At 35.8% G+C, this 11144-nt stretch overlaps 1 long non-coding RNA gene across 1 annotated transcript; it reads right to left on the bottom strand.

Annotated features, from left to right (window-relative positions):
• Positions 1–1487: 1487 nt before the first annotated feature.
• Positions 1488–3538, bottom strand: LOC149811944 (uncharacterized). Its single transcript, XR_016428547.1, has 2 exons — positions 3419–3538; positions 1488–1678 (listed from the first exon to the last, which is right to left on the bottom strand). It is a non-coding gene; the product is annotated as an uncharacterized LOC149811944 (long non-coding RNA).
• Between the last annotated feature and the right edge of the window lie 7606 nt (positions 3539–11144).

The raw sequence follows: 11144 nt of genomic DNA, 5'->3' as shown, positions 1-11144 counted from the left end.
TCCATGACTCATTTGAGTCTGGAATTTGTATTGGAATTACTTTCATATGTATGAAACATCCACACAAATTCTTAGGATTTATGGGTCTAGGTTTGAGAGAAACAAATTTATCACTATGACTGGTCGAATCAAATAAAACAGAACAAAATACAGTTTTTCAAGAATCTACCAAGAACTTCATGATTTTCAACAAGATCATCAAAAAAAAATTATCCAACAATTTTACATCCATCAAGAACATATTAGATTCATGCATACACATATTTAATCATGTTGTAAATACAAAAATACAATACATAACAAAAATCTAATACAAAAATCCATCATTTTTTTAAGAAAACATGTTTTCTCTATAATGATCAAAATCGGCTTTCGAAAAAGGATTTGGGGGTTTAAAACCTTCATGCACAAAACAATATCAGTGCCTATGTAAATATAGGTTGATATATGTGCTTATATGCATATGGGGATCATCTCACTGTATGCTCATGTATCCTAGCACTATACACATGTATAAAGTTACGGTATACCTACCTCAAAATTGTTATACCTTACGAAAGACTTTTCGTCTTCACCGAAGGACTTCTTCACACTGATGCACCCTTCAGTAGAGATGCAACCACACTACCAGCTTCTTTCTCAAAGAGGGGCATGAGGGAGGGAGAAGAAGGAGAGAGAAAATAAAGAAATGAGAAAGATAGGGAAGGACATATGGGAGGAAGGGAAAACCCTTTTTTTAATTAACCTTCTCAAAAGGTTTCCTTACCCAATAAGGAAACCTCTCTCAGGCAACCTTAGCTAATTAGGATTTCTTAAAAATTAAGGAACCAATTTGAGAATCCTAACTAATTAAGATTCCTAATGCAATAAGAAAACAATTAAGCAAACTTAGCTAATTAAGTTTTTTAATTAATTAAAGAAACTATTAGGCTAATTTGATTAAGCTAAAAAAAGAGAAAAAGCAAGGAAGGTGGGGATGCCCCACCTTGGATTGACTTAACTTGAGTCCATATCTTGGACTCCAAGATTCAAGAGGGCCCACATCCAACACTACAACAAAGCAGTAGATTAGCGACGACCACATTCCGTCGGTAATCCGTCGCTAAGAGGCATAGCGACGGATTAGCGACGACGAGGCGACGGTATGCTTACGTCACGAATTTTTCAACGCTAACTGGCGACGGATTTATTCTGTCGCCAGGTCCGTCGCTAATTGCGACGGACTAATGAGCGCTGTATTCCGTCGCCAATCCGTCGGTACTAAATGGCGACCACGGCTTGGCGACGGATTTACGTCCGTCGCTAGATTTATATGAATAGTGAAGAATGGTTCCGTCTCTAATCCGTCGCAAACACGAAAAAAAAATTAAAAAAAATTATTTGAAAATTAAATACCGAGAACGGTACAATTTATATTTCCTGTACAATTTATATTTCCTGTAAATAAAAAACAAACCACACAAAAAATTCCATATAAAAAGAATCTACAACAATTAATTGTTCCACCTTAAAATTAACAAGTTTAATTATTTACAATTCAACAATTACAATTAGGAAACATAAAAAAATAGAACTTCTTCAACACAGTTCTCTAATCATCGCCAAGATTTTGTGCGTCTTCTTGTTCATTGCCTTCATCTGTCCCTTCAGCTCCGCTACGCTGATTATCGCTATCAGCCTACATAAGAAAACAATAGTCAGTATTGATAAACAAAATATAATGAAATAAATTACACATTATATGTGATTCTATCATGTGCTCATGTGTGTTCTAAGGCAATAAAAAAACTCTATATGCGATTCTATCATGCTCATATGTGCTCTAAGGCAGGCAAAAAGTTATGTATGTGATTCTATCATGCTCATATCTGTGCTAAGGCAGTCAAAAAATTAAATATGTGATTATAGCATGTTCATATGTGTTCTAAGGCAGCTAGAAAAACTCTATATGTGATTCTACCATGCTCAGATGTGCTTTAAGGCAAGCAAAAAACTATATATGTGATTCGATCATGCTCGTATGTGTGCCAAGGCAGTCAAAAAATTGAATATGTGATTATAGCATGCTCATATGTGCTCTAAGGTAGGCAAAGGAAAAAAAATTATATGTGATTCTATCATAAATGATATATGCTAAGGCAGTAAAAAAACTCTATATGTGATTTGTGAATGCTCATATGTGTTTTAAGGTAGTCAAAAAATTGAATATGTGATTATAACATGCTCATATGTGTTCTTAGGCAGTCAAAAAACTGAATATGTGATTATAGCATGCTCATATGTGCTCTAAGGCAGGCAAAAAAACTTTATATGTGATTATAGCATGCTCATATGTGCTCTAAGGCAACAAAAAAACTCTATATGTTATTATAGCATGCTCATATGTGCTCTAAGGCAATAAAAAAAACTCTATATCTGATTCTATCATGCTCATATGTGTGCTAAGGCAGTCAAAAAACTGAATATGTGATTATAACATGCTCATATGTGTTCTTAGGCAGTCAAAAAACTGAATATGTGATTATAGCATGCTCATAGGTGTTCTAATGCAGTCAAAAAAACTTTATATGTGATTCTATCATGCTCATATGTGTTCTTAGGCAGTCAAAAAATTGAATATGTGATTATAGTATGCTCATATGTGCTCTAAGGCAGGCAAAAAAATTTATATGTGATTATAGCATGCTCATATGTGCTCTAAGGCAATAAAAAAACTCTATATGTTATTATAGCATTCTCATATGTGCTCTAAGGCAGGCAAAAAACTCTATATGTGATTCTATCATGCTCATATGTGTGCTAAGGCAGGCAAAAAGTTATATATATGATTCGATTATGCTCATATGTGTTCTAAGGCAGGCAAAAAAACTTTATATGTGCATATAGCATGCTCATATGTGCTCTAAGGCAATAAAAAAACTCTATATGTTATTATAGCATGCTCATATGTGCTCTAAGGCAATAAAAAAACTTTATATGTGATTATAGCATGCTCATATGTGATTATAGCATGCTCATATGTGCTCTAAGGCAATAAAAAAACTCTATATGTTATTATAGCATGCTCATATATGCTCTAAGGCAATAAAAAAACTCTATATGTGATTCTATCATGCTCATATGTGTGCTAAGGTAGTCAAAAAACTGAATATGTGATTATAACATGCTCATATGTGTTCTTAGGCAGTCAAAAAACTGAATATGTGATTATAGCATGCTCATATGTGTTCTAAGGCAGGCAAAAAAACTTTATATGTAATTCTATCGTGCTCATATGTGTTCTTAGGTAGTCAAAAAACTGAATATGTGATTATAGCATGCTCATATGTGCTCTAAGGCAAACAAAAAGTTATATATGTGATTCGATTATGCTTATATGTGTTCTAAGGCAGACAAAAAACTGAATATGTGATTATACCTGAGAGGGACCTGGAATCGAAGATCCCCTTTCCAGAACAGCGGCCTTGATCTCATTTCGGAGAAAGGGGGCGACGGTGTCATGGAAGTAGTTATTCAGTGATTCTGTAATGATCTGGCGTACATCATCACTAGAAAGAATAGTCTGCTGCTTGGAGCTTATGTCGGCGCAAGAAGTCGGTGAGCCGTAACTGGAAGAAGCAATAACTGGTGAAGTGTTCATATTACTCTCAAACCCGAACACGCGACCTTTTTTTGGTTCACCTGCTACAGTCACCCATGCTGTAGGATCAAATGATGGATGCTGAGTAGTGTTTTCGCCATATCTCTCTACCATCTGTTGCTCATATGCCTCTTACAAAATAATGTTTAAAGTATTCATTAATAATTAATGATAACATTATGATAACTTGCATATATATTGCAATGATTATTAATAGAATAAATACATACCGTTGTCGTTCTCGCCTTCTCTGATACGAAGACTCCTGTGGTCTTTCGTTTATGTGTTTCAACAAACACATCCTTATATGGTACACTGCCTCCTTTTTCTGCTTCCTGCGAAGTTAAATGACAAAAGATTTAGTACACAAGTTTGCAACAATACTTATAAAATTAATATTATATATTGATGAGTTACCATTTTCTTCAGGTGACTCCCAAATGTCTTAGATCCACCTGTGTGTAGATGGGCTTCGGGCATCTTCGATCGATTTTGTGCAGCCTTTGCAGAGCGATTTCTAAATGCATCTCCCGCCCACTTATCGCACATTTCATTCCAGTAATCTCTTCTGATAGTAATAGGGCCATGGCCCTTCCACAGTAATGGATCATCTACTACGCCAGATGCTTTTTTTGCTGCAGTCTTCATAGTGTGCAGCATGTCTGCAAATCGATTGGCAGCTACCTTCTGCCACACCTTCCTTGCATCATTTTCTTCCACCGTAGTTGCGAAGCGATTCAAAGCCTACAAATATTTTCAGAAAGTTAGTAGACATTACTTAAATAAATTAAATATGAAACACATTAACTATGAAGAACAACTGTATATCATGAATGAGGACCACAATCTGTCTAACACCTCCTTTGGGTACTCTTTCCATTGAGCAACCGGTCCTGGTAGATGTTGAAGAAGTGAATTCCTAATCTCCCGTACTACTTCTTGTGGCTCAAACCTCGTGTTGCACATGAATTGTTACACAGTAAATATCAATATAAAATATTTATAAGATATGCAATAATTGAAAACAAAATACTTACGGTCGATTATCGATATACACTATTCGAATGAGTCTTCTTGTGCCAGCCTGAGAAGACCCTGTTTTTTGTGTTGGCTGTTGACTTGTGTGATCAACTGGTGTAGGTGGGTCATGTACAAACGCAACATCATCTGTAAAAAAATATATTAAAAATTCTCAGAATGCGCATTTGAACTAATCAAGCATCCAATTAGTTATATGATATACCTATCACAGGAGCCCGTGAAGATGAAGGCTGAGCCTGGCTACTACTAGATGAGCGACCACTATAACCTCCACGAACCATATTCTAACAAATAACATGTCATATAATACATTCAAATAATTCACATCAAGTATTACAATGCATTCAAGTCATTCACATCAAGCATTGCAATGCATTCAAAGCATTCGCATCAAGTATTACAATGCATTCAAGTCATTCACATCAAGCATTGTAATGCATTCAAATCATTCGCATCAAGTATTACAATGCATTCAAATAATTTAAATCATTCACATTAAGTATTGCAATAATTCAAATCATTCGTTGCATAAATTATAATACATTCAAATAATTTAAATCATTCACATCAAGTATTGCAATGCATTCGAATCATCTGTATCAAGTATTACAATACATTCAAATAATTCAAATCATTCACATCAAGTATTACAATGCATTCAAATAATTCGTATCAAGTATCACAATACATTCAAATAAATTTTTTAATCATTCACATCAAGTGTTGCAATACAACTCATGCATTCGCATCAAGTATTACAATACATTCAAATAATTCAAATCATTCACATCAAGTATTGCAATGCATTCGAATCATTCGTATCAAGTATTATAATATATTCAAATAAAATTTTTAATCATTCACACCAAGTATTGCAATACAACTCACATCAAGTACTGCAATGCATTTAAATAGAGGTTTGTAGTATAAGATTTTGCTCACTAGCTTGAGAATTCTTCCTCGTCACTAGTTTGACTTTCTTCTTCTTCTTCTTCTTCTTCTTCTTCTTCATTGTTTGCCCATCCACTTGGTACATCATTTGGATTACATTCCTCTATGAATGTTTCATTGGCCAATGGAGATATGACATGCATATCATGTGCAACATCGTGACCATAAGCGAAGTCATAGACATCATCTGATTGATAGTAATCGTTGTCTTCAGCTAACTCATCTTCCTGTAACTGATCATACTCGGGGTATAGTTTGGACTTCACCTTGCAAACTGCCCACCATTCATTTCTATCTGACTTTTTTATACTCGGATATAAAGTATAATAAACTTGTTGAGCTTGCGAGGCTAATATGAATGGTTCATATGTTCCAAACCTGGATTTATGATTCACCTCCACAATGCTTGATGCTTTGTCGAGTCTTGTTGCAGTTGGATCAAACCAATGACACTTGAATAAAGTTACCTTGTTATTCATGCCTAAGTAAGTCAACTCCATTATTTCCTCTATAACACCGTAGTAATCATGTTCATTTTCACCGTAGCTTCTACCCTTGGCACATACGCCACTATTTATCGTTGATTTGTTTATACCGTAATCTTTTGTATGGAATCGATAACCATTTACGATATACCCGTTGTAGCATTACACAACTTTGGTCGGACCATTTTCTAAATCACATATTCCTTGATCTTTAACATCACCATGGCGAACCTACGCACATATATAAACAATGATTGTGATCACGATCAATTAAGTAACTTAGTGTTGTTTATAAGTACAAAATTTATGTTAGCTTCTTTACCAACTATTTCAACCACTCCACAAACTTAGTTTCACATTCTTTTTGTACTTCTGCATCAGTGAGATGTGAAACTTCACTTTGCAACTCCAGATCAAATCGTCTGCAAACCACAAATACTTATATTACCGAGTCATGTATCCACATATAGAACATAAAAGGATTTATAATTGAGTTGCATATACATATACTCACTCGATGTATGGGTCGATCGCTGAGCAATTAAAAAGAATATAGATGTGTGCTGCATCTTGCTCTTGATCTGTCAGTAGCCTTGATCGGCAACTACCAAATGCATGCCCAAGTGGTTGAAATATCGATAGCTTGTCAGCTACAGTTACTTGTTCTCCATCATCGTTACGGGGCGGGCATGTGTAACGTGTTGGAATATGAGGTTCGAAGTACATAGATGAGAAATTTGAAATCTCTTTTAAAGTGTACGCCTCACAAATAGAGCCTTCTACTCTTGCTTTATTACGAACCTTTTTTTTTAGGTCGAACATGCATCTGACAAGAATATACATTTCAAATTTTAAATATCTGACATTAAAGAGGAAAATATAAAAAAACATATACCTTTCAAATGGGTACATCCATCGATATTGCACAGGGCCACCAACCCTTAGTTCATATGGCAGATGTATGATCAAATGTTTCATAACATCGAAAAATGCTGGCGGAAATATCTTTTCTAACAGACAAACAATGGTGATGACAGAGTCCTCGAGATTCTTTACATCTGATACTACGACCTCCGATGCGTACAATGTTCTGAAAAATCCACTCAACTCAGACAATACCCCTCACATAGGTTTGTCTAACATATCATGGAATGCTAGGGGTATCAATCGTTGCATAAAGATATGACAATCATGGCTCTTCAACCCATATAACTGTCCATCATCAATCTTCACAGCCCGAGCAATGTTAGAGACATATCCATCTGGAAATCTCAGTTGTCTCAACCATTGACATACATGTTTTATTTGATCAGGTCCGAGCACATACTTTGCCTTTGGTTTCAGTACTTTGCCATTATACTCTTTGAGTTCCAAGTCTTTTACATATTAATTTTAAATCCATACGGGCCTTCGGATTATCCTTCGTTTTTCCTTTAATATTCATTACTATATTGAACACATTATCAAACACATTTTTCTCTACATGCATCACATCCAAATTATGTCGTATCAATAGGGTCGGCCAACACGGTAGTTCCCAAAAAATAGATTTCTTTATCCAATTGTGATCCTTCCCAAATCCACGGAAGGGTGTAGGACTGCGGGCATCTGTTAATACATTTGGAAAGTATCGCAATCTTCTTAGAATCTCTATGCCAGACAATCTTGAGGATGGACCTTCTGTTTCAGTTGTGCCTGCTTTAAACACATTCTTTTGTCGTCGAAACGGATAATCGCTGGGTAGAAATCGACGATGACACTAAAACCAGTAAGGCTTCCTTCCATGCCTCAATCTAAAAGCTTTGGAATCCTCCATGCAGTACGGACAAGCCAACCTCCCATGTGTGCTCCAACCAGATAGCATACCATATGCAGGGAAGTCACTGATTGTCCATAAAACAGCGGCTTTCATGTTGAAATTTTGTTTTTTGTGGGCATCATACATGGTAACACCGTCATCCCACAATACTTTTAGTTCATCAATCAATGGCCTTAAATATACATCAAGATTTTGGCCAGGTGAGGTCGGACTAGGGATCAACAGAGACAAGAAAAGATTTGGACGTTTCATACACAAGCTTGGTGGAAGGTTGTATGGAGTTACAAATATTGGCCAACATGAGTATGGAGTTGATCTACCCCCAAATGGATTAAATCCATCTGTACATAGACCGAGTCTAACATTTCGCACTTCCATTGCAAAGTTCTGATGAGTACGATGAAAGTGCTTTCAAGCTTCAGCGTCAACAGGATGTGTGATCTTGTTTTCATCGTGTCGAACTTTATTTGCATTCCATCTTATGTGTTTAGCTGTCCTTGAAGACATATACAATCGTTGCAATCTAGGAGTGATAGGAAAGTAGCAGAGCGACTTGTATGAAACTTCCTTTGATCTCGTGCTACCATTGCCTCTTGTCTTTGGCTTGAACCGAGGATGCCCACATGACAGGCATGCTATGTTGTTTTCTTGCTCCTTGAAATACAACATGCAGTGATTTGGACAAGCATCAATCTTTTTGTAACCCATATCTAGAGCGTTGACCATAACTTTCGCACGATAGAAATTTTGTGGCAATTTCTCATCTTTGGGCAACATACTCTTCACAATCATGCACAAACGGTCAAAACATGATTGACTCAAATTATACTCGAACTTCAAATTCATTAGTTGAAGAACTGCAGACAAGATAGTGTGACTCTCTCAACCGTTCCAAAGTGGCTCATTAGCATCTCTAAGTAAATCATAAAATCTACTAGCTGCATCGTTTGGTGATTCTTCATCTATGGCAGTTCTTACATCACTAGAACTCATAGCAGAACCCAGTTCTGTTCCTGCGGCATCAAATATCAAATCCGTATATAGATTATTGTGCACCACATTCACTCGTGCATCAAAATCGTTTCTAAATTCTTTTCCATGAAACGTCCAGTTCTGATAATCACTCACAAAACCCTTTTTGTATAGGTGATGTCTAACGCCATGAGGTTCTACAAATCGATTATTCTTACAAATCTTGCAGGGACACCTAATCCGACCTGTGGGATCTACTATACTGACACTTGCCGTTGCAAATTCAATAAAACTGTCAACACCATCCATATATTCATGCGATAACTCATTGTCCACTATCCTACGGTACATCCATTCACGGTTTGCAGTCATTTTGTCGTATGATGTTACGAATAGTATCCTAACCAGTTAAAAGAGAACCATTAGAATGCTATGATGAAGAAAATATCAAATTTATCATGCAATATATGATGTCATACAATCACAAGAATTATGATGCAAGCATTGATAACTTAATATTTTCATGTGCAAACTATTCATGACACGATACATTCATTTGAAGCATGCTTTCAGTATACAATTTCACATGGAAGACATAATCAAATTGAAAGTAACTACATGCAAGCATAGATACCATCACATCAAACATTGCAATACATCGAAATAATTCATAACAAATAAATGTCAAACATGTACCTGCAACAAATACACTTCAATATCCTACTAACTACTTCCATGCCTAGCATGGACTCCGTACTCCAAAAACAAGAACACTTTCATATTCATACATTAAAATCATGCTCAGCATGATCTCCGAACTCCAACAAAGCAGTCCTAGATATCAACAACTAAGTGAGTGTGTGAACAATAAAGTGTTACATTCAATAAATTAAATAACATGTGATGCGCTTGCATCACTTACTCACCATGGGTATTTACCCGATTTGCATTATTTTTGTCGCTTACTTACCACGGGTGGCGGAGCATAAGCGAGTTCCGTTGAGAAATCTGCAAAAAACACTGTGTTAAAATGAATATTGAAGCTAATTAGGGAAACACAAACACTTATGCAATGCAAAAAACAACTAAACTGATGATGATATATCTAATGATGAAATGCGATGAAATAAAGTGTGCAAGTAATGTACTGTAATGAATATTGAAGCTAATTAGGGAAACACAAACACTTATGCAAAGGAAGCAAAAAGACTAAACAGAACTTTTACAAGAATGAAAAACTAAAAGATTAACAAAAATTAGCAGAACAAGAAATGCAGACAAGGAATTATCTAAACATGAAATGCAATGATCAAAAGCAAACACAGAAAAATGAAACAAGAAAATAACGAGAAAAACACAATTGAAAATTGAAATACAGGAAAACAAAAAAATGAACTTGTAAAACACAATTGGCCATCTTCTCTCCATAATATATAACTGATATAGTTTATTCTTGAAATATTTAATGTTTCATGATATATATATATATATATATATATATATATATATATATATATATATATATATATATATGTATATAGTTGAGATGTTTTGTTAGCTTTATTTACATGTTCTCAACTATTAAATGATAATAAAGACCATTTCTGGAAGAGAACGATCAGTGGCTTGGTGTGGAAACATAAGCTTTTTGTTGCTTTTGCTTTGATATAGAAATCATGTAGTAAATGGGTCCATCTTGTAAGGTCTGACTGATTGAATAATGTATAGTAACCATGTTTGAATGAAAGAATTGGAAGCGTAACGTGAAGTCACCCGAGTGTTGGACGTAAAAAGAAGTCCTCAAAAAAGGAGGGAAACGGGGAAAAAGATTAGAAGGCTTCCTGTGCTACAAGTTCTTATGCAGGTTTGCCTGGCATGCCTAGGGCACAAGGGTGCATGGGCCTAGTTGTTAACGAGGCCCTCTTTATGATACCGCCAGGATCCCCCTCAATTGTCATTCCTTAATGCAATGAATGTCATCCAACCACCATGGATGGGTTGTTTGGTTCTCAGCCAAAGCTCAACAAAATTCTTTGAAGCTCAAGAAAGGCAGTTCAGCGATGGATGCCATCATTGTATGAATCAACAGCCAATGACCCTAGCGGTTAGCGGAGTTGGAACGGAACCAGCTGCTAGACAGGCAGTTTGGATTCAATTCTTATGGCCATTATCTCCTTTGCATAAGCCGAACCCAGTATAGGCCATGGGGTCAAGGGTACTAGCCATGGCGTTTTAT

Source organism: Nuphar pumila, chromosome 17 (genome assembly GCF_984573655.1).
Source record: "Nuphar pumila chromosome 17, dmNupPumi1.hap1.1, whole genome shotgun sequence".
Taxonomy (NCBI): Eukaryota; Viridiplantae; Streptophyta; class Magnoliopsida; order Nymphaeales; family Nymphaeaceae; genus Nuphar; species Nuphar pumila.
The sequence above is the reverse complement of the archived record's forward strand: the minus strand, read 5'-3'. Positions and strand labels throughout refer to the sequence as shown.